Genomic DNA, 12,495 nt, shown 5'->3' with positions numbered 1-12,495 from the left:
TCTCTTTAAATTCAAAGAGCCTATGATTCTAAGTTTAAAAGAAGTGCCAACGCTATATCACAGGCATCCTCACAATCCAATATGAGAGCACTAGGCCACGTATGGAAGATTTATAAAAGGGGACAAAAACTTGTTCTGCCATCAGTAATCAATACCCACCTTGAGGATATAAAAAGATGAAGGCTGATGAAGAACGTGTTTGCCTGGAGAAAGTCCTCCATGTGCTATAGCAATGTCCCTAACACACCCTTCTCCTCCACCTACACCTTTTCCTACTTTGGGGAAGGGAGTCATTTCCTCTATCTTTCAGTTACATGAGAGGCGCGTCCTGGGGCAACTCAGAGTAGTCCTTCGGAATTTAAGGTTTACAGTAAAACAGTGTCTCATTTTTGACCCGGTGCTGGCTAAAAACCCTTTGTGACAATGATGAAAAGGTAGTATTGGGGAAATTCCTGCATTACCACTGATAGCAGTTCAAAAGTGTGTGTGCGTGTGTGTGTGCCCGCGCGCGCACGCGCTTCCCTAAGTCCAAATGTGAAGCTCACTGTAAGATGTCTGCCTAGGCACTGGCCAGGGTAAGGATATCTCAGTAGAAAGAGGCCAGAGGGGGTAGGGAGGGGAGGAGAATGTCATAAGCTATTTGCACAAGATTCTTACTATTCAAAGGATTTAATCTGGGCACTCAGGAAAGATGATCACAGATGCTCCCACAAGGCAATACTTCAGCTTTCAATACCTTCCAAGGCCAAGAGAAACCAAAGCCAGTTTTTCTTAGTAACTACCTTGCCTCTTACCTCCCCTGCCTACCTGCTACCAACCTCAGAGGGCCAGGGAAGTCCAGTAAGTAGGGGAGGAACAGATAAATGGAGAAGAAGTTGACACCATAGTCACTCTGCACAAGCTTGCAGTCCGTTCTAGAAAAACAGAATAAAGTTTGGTCTTGGGATTTTACACTGGACTGAACATGTCAATTAGTGAAATGAAGTTATCCTACTAGACAATAATGATTGGAGGAGGACATTCTATTATCTGAGAGTGACAAGAAAAGTCACCAAATCTACTCAAATTTTTATCCAAGAGTGAGAATAAACTAGCGCCCTGAGCAGGTTAAAAGAGGTAGATGGAGGGAAACTAAAATTGCTTTACAGTCGTACCCTGTGGAGTTCCACCTCTTTCCGCAAATAGGTTGATTTAGACGTATCAAAGGAACCAAAGACCTCCTCAGCTTGAGCATGAATATGCCTACTCCAAGTTTCAAATGGGTTTTCAGCATGCCCAGGGAACTGGTGGGGTAGGCCTGCTAGGCATCCCTTTGCTGGGACACTCTCAGGAAGACAGAATATCTTAAAGGAAGAGGAAAAATAGGAAAAATAGTGACAAAGCTGTATGCCTCAGGGTGAAGAGGTGATTCCAATATGGTGTTTGTCAAAGAGATTTTTCTGCTGCCCTCTCCAGACTCATGTAGTATATAAGAAGGAATGAAGGAGAAGGCTGTATAAAAATGAAAGATTTGTCCCCAAAGATCCCTTTCTTTCTTATCCTTGCCATGGCTCACAATGACTGGAGTATATAATTCTTGGCCTTGTGACATGCCTGGGCTAACAGGATGGTGTGGACAGAAGTTAACAGCATTTTCTGAATGCTTAAGGGGCATGATGTTTTTTCCACTCAGTACTCCTGAGCCACCATTTCCATAAAAGAACATTCCCCCAAGTAACTACTGGACCCAAAGGAGACGATCCATGGGATAATCTGAACTCCACCTGCAGCCTAAACCCAAGCAATCCTACATGAGTCCAGGAGTCACAGCCAAACCACAAACTCATGAGTTGAAAGCCGCACATATTTTGGTGTTGTCTGTTGGGCAACATTGCCACAGTGAACAACAAAACCGGTCAATACAAACAATTCCTATAAAAGCACTGACGGACATTAGGGCATATAACTGGAGTTGGGTCGTGGGCCGGAGGTCCCCTAGGATCTGTCTCTTGCTTCAACTGTATTCTGATGGAACAGACCCAGGGATGCCCCTTTTTCCAGCCTCCCGCTACCCTGCAACCTCTTTTCCAGTCGCAGCCTTCGGAACCATCTTCTCAGCCATCCTCGACCCCCAGGACCGGCCAACGCTGGATTTTGCGTTTAGCTCCTCACTGCCCTTCAGCCACGGGCTCCCAGATTCACCAGAATTATTCCACCGAGATGGAGTCCCGACAACCGACCGCCTGGTCAGCGCGCCACGGCGGCCCCTCCACCTACCTCTCCCTGGGCCTCGGTTCACTGCGAAGGTGCAACTGGAACACGAGGGCCACTTCTTCCACCAGTGGGCTGAGGAGGAGCGGGAGGGCCGCGCGTCCCTCCAAGATGTAGAACTGGCGCGGGGCCGCGCCCTCTTCCGGGACTTGCAGTTGTCCCAAGGCCCTGGGCCCGAACGCCGGATGCCCGGATGCCGGGGAACCGCGTGGCTCTGGAGAAGAGCCCGAAGCAGGCCCTTTTGGAGCTGCGCGCTCCGGGCTCCTCCCGCGCAGACCCCAGCTCTGGGACTTCCTGGAGAGCCACTTCCTGCGTGGGGAGGCGAAACTCCTCAAGGAGATGAGAACCACCTGACAACCTGCGCAGGCTGCCGCCGGCTGCTAAACAAGGGTCTCTTGGAAAGGCTCACCTTCAGGCACCACCAGAAATCTCCGGAGCCCAGCAGCCTTCCAGGGGAGCCTCTGACATCCGCCTACTGCCAAGCCTTCTGCCTGAGCCGCTCCCTGCAGCCACGTGGCAGTTTTTTAACCACCCAAGCCGTGGACCAAATGATGACAATAAAGCTTTTTGCATCAGCTGTGGAAACACGCACATGCGACACACACACATATACACACACTGGAGTTAAGAGGAGGTTTTCACTCCTTATTTTGTTACTGAACACTCAGAGCTGTGGCACATTGAAGGATCCAGAGCTGTAGCAGTGGCAGGACGGCCTGGGAGGGACCATAGTCCATGGGAAAGTTCAAGGCCTCTGCCACAGCAACACCCAGCACCTGTTGCCTGGAAACAGGTGGCAGGCAATGACCATGCTTTCATGGGTACTCAGTGATATTAGTAGTGGAAATTTGTGTATTGAGATGCTTAATAGGCACAAAGGAGGTAGGAAAGGGGAATGACAACACACATCCCACACTGTGGCTGATCATGCTTCTGCAGACCAGATGTGATACAAACCCCATGATCTCCTCAACAGACATGTGGTCCCGCAATGCCAGAAAGAGCCAGAAGCAAAGAAATACAGGTTACAAGTCCATCCTTGCAATGGACTTTTACGAAAATCGTCAAATTCTTGGATAAAGGCAAAAGACAAATCTGCTGAATTTATTTTTTTTAATGTTTATTTATTTTTGAGGCAGAGAGAGACAGAGCATGAACGGAAGAGGGTCAGAGAGAGAGGGAGACACTGAATCTGAAGCAGGCTCCAGGCCTGTCAGCACAGAGCCGACGCGGGGGCTCGTGAGATCATGACCGGAGCCGAAGTCGGACGCTTAACTGACTGAGCCACCCAGGCGCCCCTAAATCTACTGAATTTATAAATGACCCAAATTGTGGCAGGGAAACTGGTATTTTCAGTGATGGGATAAAGGTTTAAGATTCCAAATGGGTGAAAACGTGGGATGAAATAAACAAAACGAAACTTACAAGGATAAATGTAAACCTTTGTATTTAGATTCAGGAAATCAGGTGACCAAATCCAGATGAAGGAATATGTGAGTATGACAAAAAGGTCAGCAGATGTTATATTATAAGCCCACGTGATTTATAATAAAGCTAATGCAATCTTATGTTGTATTAATAAAAGTGTAATGTCCAGATGAAAGATGGGTAGAGTTTCTCTGGACTCGGCACTGGATACGGTATGGTGTTCAGTCAAGTTAAATTCTGTCAGCATTCATCCATCTACTTTGTGCAAGGCATTCTGCTAGATGTGGCATTTTGAGAGTACACAGTGACAAAATGGAGTGACTCCAAAGTACTACAATCAGGGAGGTACGAGGTCTAGAAGCTATAACATGACAGGAATTATTGAAGAGAAAAAGAGGTGTTTAGCCTGAGAAAGGATGATTTTATGAGGAAATTAATGATAATTATTTCCAAATATATGAAATTCTATTCTTTGAAAGAATGAATAAACTTACTTTTTGAGACTCCAGAGAACAAACCCAAGGATAATGAGTGGATGTTATAAAGTTAAATTTTGATATAATGTAAAGGGAACATTAACGATTAAGACTATTGCAAAAGTCAAACTGGCTTTGACTCTCACAAAGGAGTGAGGCTTATCTTCCATTCTCAGAGGTATGGAGGCAGAGGTAGAGTGACCGTGTTGTAAAGGAATTTCTGTTTGGGGTACTCTGTGTGTGTGTGTGTGTGTGTGTGTGTGTGTGTGTGTGTGTGTCGAGATCTCCAAAGTCTATCAAACCATGAAGACTTCTGTTAATTTACCACTTCCCCAGATGTAAAACAGTCTTCATGGAATCCCTCTACTTTGTCACCCAGAGGGGAATAGATGAGAAACAATCCATATGAGAATTTTCCCACATTTAACAGGAGCATGTAACTTGCTCACATGATACTTTCTTATGTGCCCTTTGGAAAAGTGAGCTCAGAAACAGCCAGGGTTGTTTTGGAGTGTATATGTGTGGGAGGTTGGCCTTGCTCACATGTAAGTAGTATGGTATAGATGGACGGTGGATTGATAGAGACAGAGAGAGTGACAGGAGCAAGCGTAGGGGGTGGGGAGTGAGAGAGAGAGGATAGGAGGGGAAGGGAGGAGAAGAGACAGAGCTTGTGTAGCCAAGAGGGTAAAAATTGCCATTTAAATCTGGACAACCAGTGTCCCCATCTCCTAGGAGAATGGGATAATTTTCTTCTCATATGTGTTTTTAAAAAAACTTCCTAAATATAAAAAATGAAGCACTCAGGCACCATCAGCCAGAGAAGTTAAACAAATAAACTGAATTATTTAGCAGAATATTTAAGAAGTTTAAAATTCAAGGGCAGGGACATGACAGAGGTCCTGGAAGAAGAAAAAGGAGAAGAAAATGATCCACAAGAACACTGGGCAAAGCCGGTGGGGTGAGTAGAGGACAGAGATGTCCAAGAGGTAATTGGAGCAGTGATGAAATCATTATTCTTGAATTACTCCCAAAACACCAGCAACGGTTGGCTGTTCATGCAATCATGTGAGGAAAGGCCTTTGGAGGGTGAAACAGTGTCGGTGGTATGGTAGGACAAGACCAGGCATGAAAGGTACAGAATGCCCAAGAGCTCAGAACATAGCAGATACAGAAAAGTAGAGGAAGAGACAACAGTAATAAATTTAGATCCCACAAAGATCTCTGAAGTATTGAGATGGAAACAGTTTCTCACAGGATTTCCTGGTCTGAAGGGAGAGTGGTTTCATTTAAATCCTGATGGTCAAGGTCAGCCCCACAGACGGGAAGATTTGGAACCTGCCAGCAAAGGGCAATTGTGTTTAACAGAAAAAAAACAAGAGACTCCATTATCTGTAAGTGGGCTGATGAGTCTATCAGGTTTCCCTAAACTGAACAAACAAGGAAATGAGAAAGAAACAAAATAATCAGTGCCCACTTTGAAATAGTTTGCAGGCCTACATTTATTGTTAATGCATTATTTATAAGAATCACAAGTATATAAAGGAAATGCAACAAATATCATTCATATTTTTGAGAATTTTGTTTTGTTGGATAGGAGTTACAAAAAAATACATGAAAATTGGTGCAGACACTATGAGAAACAGCATGGAGTTTTCTCAAAAACTTAAAAATGAACCACCATATGATCCAGCAATTCTACGTCTGAAGATTCATCTGAAGGAAATGAAAACACCAATTTGAAAAGATATCTGTGCCCCCATATTCATTGCAGCGTTTACTACAATACCAACACATGGAAGCAACCTGTGTCCATCGATGGATGAATGGGTAAAGAAAATGTCTGTGTGCTCATATATGTGTATGTATATGTATATATGTGCATGTATATCTATGCATACATGTATATGTATACCTATATACATGTATGCATAGATATACAATAGGATATTATTCAGGAATTTTTTAAAAAAGGAAATCTTGTAGGGGCGCCTGGGTGGCTCAGTCGGTTGAGTGTCCGACTTCGGCTCAGGTCATGATCTCACAGTCCGTGAGTTCGAGCCCCGTGTCGGGCTCTGTGCTGACAGCTCAGAGCCTGGAGCCTGTTTCAGATTCTGTGTCTCCCTCACTCTGACCCTCCCTCATTCATTCTCTGTCTCAAAAATAAATAAACGTTAAAAAAAAAGGAAATCTTGTCATTCTTGTCAACATGAATGGAGCTTGAGGGCATTATGCTAAGTGAAGTAAGTCAGACAGAGAAAGACACATACTTATGTTCTCACCTATATGTGGAATCTCAAAAAAAAAAACAAACAAACAAACAAAGAACAATGAAAATAAAAACTGAGGTCATAGATACAGAGAACACATTGGTGGTTGCCAGAGGTAGGGGTCAGGGGTGGACAAAATGGGTGAAAGAGGTCAAAAGGTACAAACTCCTATTTATAAAATAAATGTCATGGGATGTAATGCATAGCATGGTGCCTATATTTAATAATATTGTATCGTATATTTGACAGTTGCTAAGAGAGCAAATCAAAGTTCTCATCACAAGAAAAAAAAAGTGCCTATGTGAGGTAATAGATGTTAATTAGACCTATTGTGCTGATCATTTCACAATATATACAAACATGGAATCATTTTATTGCACACAAAACTAATATTACATGTCCACTATAACTCAACAAATCAATCAATAAATAAAATTCTAAAATTAAATAAAAAAAATAAGTGGATTGTGTTATGGACTCTATTTTTTCCAAATAACTGACAGTAGAAGCAAATGTTGAGTTTTTCTGATTGCTCCTATTTCCTGGCTAATGGACAATAATAGTATATGAGAAAGTTTTGTATGTCTTGTGTCAAGACCCTGTATTAACTTTTATAAAACAAACATAAGGGTTTATAAAAGAAACATTTCTATTTGTAGACTATAATTTTTCTCTTCAAAGAACTATAACATATATTGTTTTGTAAATTACGTTTCTTCTCAGTGTGTTTTCTTAATGGTTCTTGAGATAACCTGGTTACTTGCTTTAAGTTAGGATCAACTTATAAAACGTAAAACAAATGTGAGATTTCAAGTAATGAGGCAGTGATGAAACTTTGTCAGTAGATATGTAGGCATATCATTTGGCATATCTTTATTTTCAATATCCTTTTCATACTGAAGTGTTTATGGACAAAGTGATATTATGTGTGGGATTCCCTTTAAAATACTTCAGAAAATAGGGATGCCTGAGCGGCTCAGTTGGTTAAACGTCTGACTCTTGATTTTGGCTCAGATCATGATCTTGCATTTCATGGGTTTGAGCCCCACATCAGGCTCTACACTGACAGCAGGGAGCCTGCTTGAGATTCTCTCTCTCCTCTCTCTCTGCCTCTCCCCCACTTGTGTGTGCATTCTCTCTCTCTCTTTCTCTCTTTCAAAATAAATAAATAAACCTTTAAAAAATTACTTCAGGGACGCCTGGGTGACTCAGTTGGTTAAGCATCCGACTTCAGCTCAGGTCATGATCTCATGGTTCCTGGGTTCAAGCCCTGCGTCAGGCTCTGTGCTGACAGCTCAGAGCCTGCAGCCTGCTTCAGATTCTGTGTCTCCCCTCTCTCTCTGCCCTTCCTCTGTTCACACTTTGTCTCTCTCAAAAATAAATAAACATTTTAAAAGATTACTTCAGAAAATAATGGGGAGCACAATGAAAACTAATAGCAGAGTGTTGTTAATCAATGAAATTGGGTAATGGGTATGCAGAGATTCATTGCAATATTCTTTATATATCCTGGATATGTTTGAAATTTTCCATAAGAGAGTTAAAAGATAGAAAAATAAACCAGCCTATATAATGTAGATTCTTCTTCTATAGTTTTTTAATAACTGCAAACAATTTAAAAGCTAATTACAGTTAATATATCAAAATTCCTTTTGCTGGCACTCACTGCCTTAAACCACCATTTCTAATATTTGTAAATCCTTTAGGATAAGGGGTTCTGTTGAGAATTTTTTTGTAGCTTTCATAATGTGTTACAGATAAAAATTACTTAGAATAATGGGATCTGATTTCTGTTTTTTAAAAGCTTTCCAAAACCACTACCAAAACCCCCTGTGATCATCATAGATCCCTGTGAGCTCAAAGAACCAAAGAGAGAAGGGGATCTGGCTCACAGCATCTTATGAAACTTGATCGGTCTCATGATGCTCACAAGACTATGGGAAGAGATAACATGATGGCCCTTTCCTATGTTAGAGAAGGGTATTCTGACAGAATTTTTAAAGCCAAACCTCCTCTCACATTGCAACATTTGGCCATCCACCTCTTTTTGGCCATTCTCTTACTCATAACCCCTGCCTACTATGATAAAAAATAGGCATATTATATGGACAAAGCTTGCATGCCAATATGAGCTTCACCAGGAAGTTGGAGATATGTGTTTTTGTGATTTCATTCACAGGCTATTTTGATAAATAGCAGATGGTTCATTCCCAAATGTCAATCTGCAGCTAATGTGGGACTAGATACACAAGAATTATTTAGGAAAGTTTGTGTAAAATAGATTTCTGTATAGCATCCCCTCAAAATTGCAATTTGTACATTTGAGTCAGGGTCTGATATTGTGATTTGTTTTTCTTTCTTTCAACTTCCCAGATTATTTTGATCTGCAGACCAGCTTGGAAATCATTCATTTATAGCATTTGCCAAAATTCTGAAAATCTTTATGAGAATCCAGGCTCTCCTAATGTATTGGAACCAATGGTACCAATGGTATTCCTTGGAATTGTTCACAAGAGCAAAACTGAAATTAAATTATCTACATATAGTCTAGGAGGAAAATTAAAACTAAACATTTTGTGACAAAAGGGAATAGGTTATCATACTGACTCTGCTTAATAGATTAAAAAATATCATGTGTCAGAGGGCTCCACAAAAGCCTAATCTAGAAGGAAAAAAGAGAGACATAATAGACAAGAGAAGCATGACTCTAAACCCAATTCCTTAAAAGGGAAATCAGTACAATTCCAACTTAATATCCCATTTTTTATATGTTTATTTATTTATTTTGAGAAACCGGGGGGGGGGGGGGGATGAGTGGGGGAGGGGCAGAGAGAGAGATAATTCCAAGCAGGCTCTACACTGTCAGTACAGACGTGGGACTTGATCCCATGAACCATGAGATCACAATTCAAGTGGAAATCAAGAGTTGGAAATTTAACTAATGAGCCACCCAGGAGCCCCAAATATCCCATTTTAAATCTTCCTCAACAATATATTTGAAAATATTTTCCAAATATAACATGTTCTTCCGTAAAGCTCATTTATCTCATGAGGAGCTAAGGATATGAGACACGGTTTCATCTTTAAGGTCATCCAAGGAAGAAGTAACCTGAGAAATTTTTAACTTCGTATTCTATAAATGGGTAAACAAAATAACCTCTGGCAATGCAACATGGACTTTGGGACTTCACAATGGATCTTTTTCCTTCCTTCCTTCCTTCCTTCCTTCCTTCCTTCCTTCCTTCCTTCTTCCTTCCTTTCTTCCTTCCCTCCCTACCATTTCTAAACTACAAAAGTAATGCATACTTAATAAAGATTTAAACAATAAAGAAGTATATATTGAAAAAAGGAGAATTTACCCCTCTGCCCACCTCATCTTCTCCTGGAGGTAATCATGTACTATTTACAGTCTACTGGAATCTTTCTATATTATCTCAGTTTGAGCTGCTATACCAAAATACCATAGGCCAGGAGCCTTAAACAACAGATATTTATTTCTCATAGTTCTGAAAGCTGCAAAGTCTGAGATCAGGGTACCAGCATGGGTGGGTTCTGATGAGAGCTCTTTCCCATGTTTGCAGCTGGTGGCTGTCTCACTTTTTCTCACATGGCAGAAAGAGAGAACTCTGGTCTCTTCCTCTTCTTATAAGCACATTAATCCCATCATGACCACACTGGGAACCTCATCTAAATGTATTTACCTCCTAAAGGCCCTACCTTCAAACACTATCACATTATTAGAAAATTAGGGCTTTAACATGAATTTTGGGGAGACATATTCATTACATAACACATATTTTCTATTTGTTTACACATTTAAATAAGTATATATTTTTATATAAAAAATAATAGGAATACATACTCTTCTAAAGTAAGCTTAAAGAAACTTAAATATATAGATAATGGAATCTTTCCATGTCATAGATGCACAAATGTCACTTTGTTAAATAGCTATGTGATATTCCATCGTATGGCATTTCCAAAATTTATTTAACCACTTGTCTCTTGACTGACATTTAGATTTCTTTCAATTTTTCTCCATTACAAACAATCTTGCAGTGAACACATTTGGCCTTATGAGTGTGTGACAATATTTTATAAAATAGAATCAAGTCCTAGAAGAGGAACGGGGAGGTGGTAGATAGGCCCAGGACACAGACACTTAAGGCTCTGAAGGACACTGCCATTTCCAGCTAGCCCATTTTCATTCTCACCTACAAGCCCTTCCGTTCACATCCTTGTACTGACAATCTTTTACATTTAAAACATATCCCATTATCTGACATAATTAATATAAATAATAAGTAGTGTTTTTATGATTAAGAATTTGATATAAAGATTCAACCCATAATGCATCATGCTAGTCAGTACATTGTTTCATTATTAACCACAATGGTCCTGCGTTAAATGACTTTCTGTGCATGTGAGTTCTTATTAGAACATCACTTGACACCCCACTAACTACCAAAAACTGTAATTCTCAAAATTCCAGGGCACTTTAGGTAGAATAAGAAACTCAAGGAGAGCTGGAGGTTACCAGTTGGGTTCCTGCATTTCAGGACCAGCAGCAGAGAACACAGAAACACATACCTTCACATTTTCCTCACATCTCACAGCCAAGGGAGGCAATACACCAAATTAATTCTGAAAGAAAAAAAATGAGTGTCACTTGGTGAATAAAACTGAGAAAAAATGTTAGCATGAAGGAACATCTGCTGCCATCACAATGAAATACTGGCACGTAGACCATTTTAAGACGACTTAACACCCACAACGATGAAACTAACCAATGGACAGAAGAACCAGTAACTATCTCTATGTACCTGTGTCCTCTTTAACTGATTACTAAAAATCTTTAGCTCACATCATTCTTTTTTTTTAAGTTTTTATTTAAATTCCAGTTAGTTAACAGACAGTGCAATATTAGTTTCAGTACAATATAGTGATTCCACACTTCCATCCAACATCCGGGACTCATCACAAGTGCACTTCTTAATTCCCATCACCTGTTTAATCCATCCCCCGACCCATCTCCCCTTTGGTAACCATCAGTTTGTCCTTTATTAAAAAAAAAAAAGAATTCTTTGGAGCTTGATAAAATAAAACTAAAGAAAAAAAAAAAAAAAAAAAAAACACCTTAGCCCAGACCTGTGAATCACTGGAATTACCGCAAAAATTGCCAAAATAACCTCAGAGAAGCAGATGGTTATGAAGGCTTCTGTCCAGATGCCAGAACCCCATATGCTTGCCAATCTGTGTTTCCAGCATGCACCATTATACTTAAAATTATATTTTTCCTTTTCCTGCCATGTTCACTCTACCATAATTAACAAGCTTCTAATACTTTCCCAGAAAACCAGAAACATCACAGCCTGTTCACTTTCCTTTTATAAAAAGAAAGGTGAAAAATAAGTGTCAGATGCCCTGCAAACCTTCAGCATAAGCTTCAGCTCAACTACGTGGGGCTCACATTAGTGGTCTTCATGAAGACATTTTATGGTTTTTTATTCCAGCTGTACCATTTTCTCCCCGGGGCCCTCCAAGCAACTGAGAGGGCCACTCTCTGATTCCTTCCCAGGTCACCTAGCAAAGAAACCAACAAACAAAAACCCCAGTAGTTTCTTGGAAGAAACTAGTCACTGGTTTGTTGTTGTTGTTGTTGTTGTTGTTGTTGTTGTTTCCAGGAGTGTGAGAGAGGACGGTAAGGAAACAGATTCTTCAAGACAATAGTTGGATTTCTCCAGCCAGCAGTATCAGTGAATATACTCCAAACACCATGACAACAAAACCTTTGGCACCATCCTGGAGGTTGAACGTCTAGATAGCAATGATAGAGCACTTTGCTCAGCACCTAAGTTTTCATATCACAGGGAGAATTGCAATATTTGCCAAACTCAAGCTGACCTTTGGGGAGTTCGGAGATGCCACAGTTCAAAGGGCAGTCTTGCCAATGATCAGTCTTTCCGTCGACTTGTTTACCTGCTCTTGGACCAGACTGCCTGCCCCCTCCAGGGTCTGGCACCACTGAATGTAGAAAATGTCCAAAATTCCACAAGTTGTCTATTTCTGTACTA

The sequence above is a fragment of the Neofelis nebulosa genome, chromosome 5, assembly GCF_028018385.1.
Source record: "Neofelis nebulosa isolate mNeoNeb1 chromosome 5, mNeoNeb1.pri, whole genome shotgun sequence".
Lineage (NCBI taxonomy): Eukaryota > Metazoa > Chordata > Mammalia > Carnivora > Felidae > Neofelis > Neofelis nebulosa.
This window is presented reverse-complemented; position numbering follows the sequence as displayed.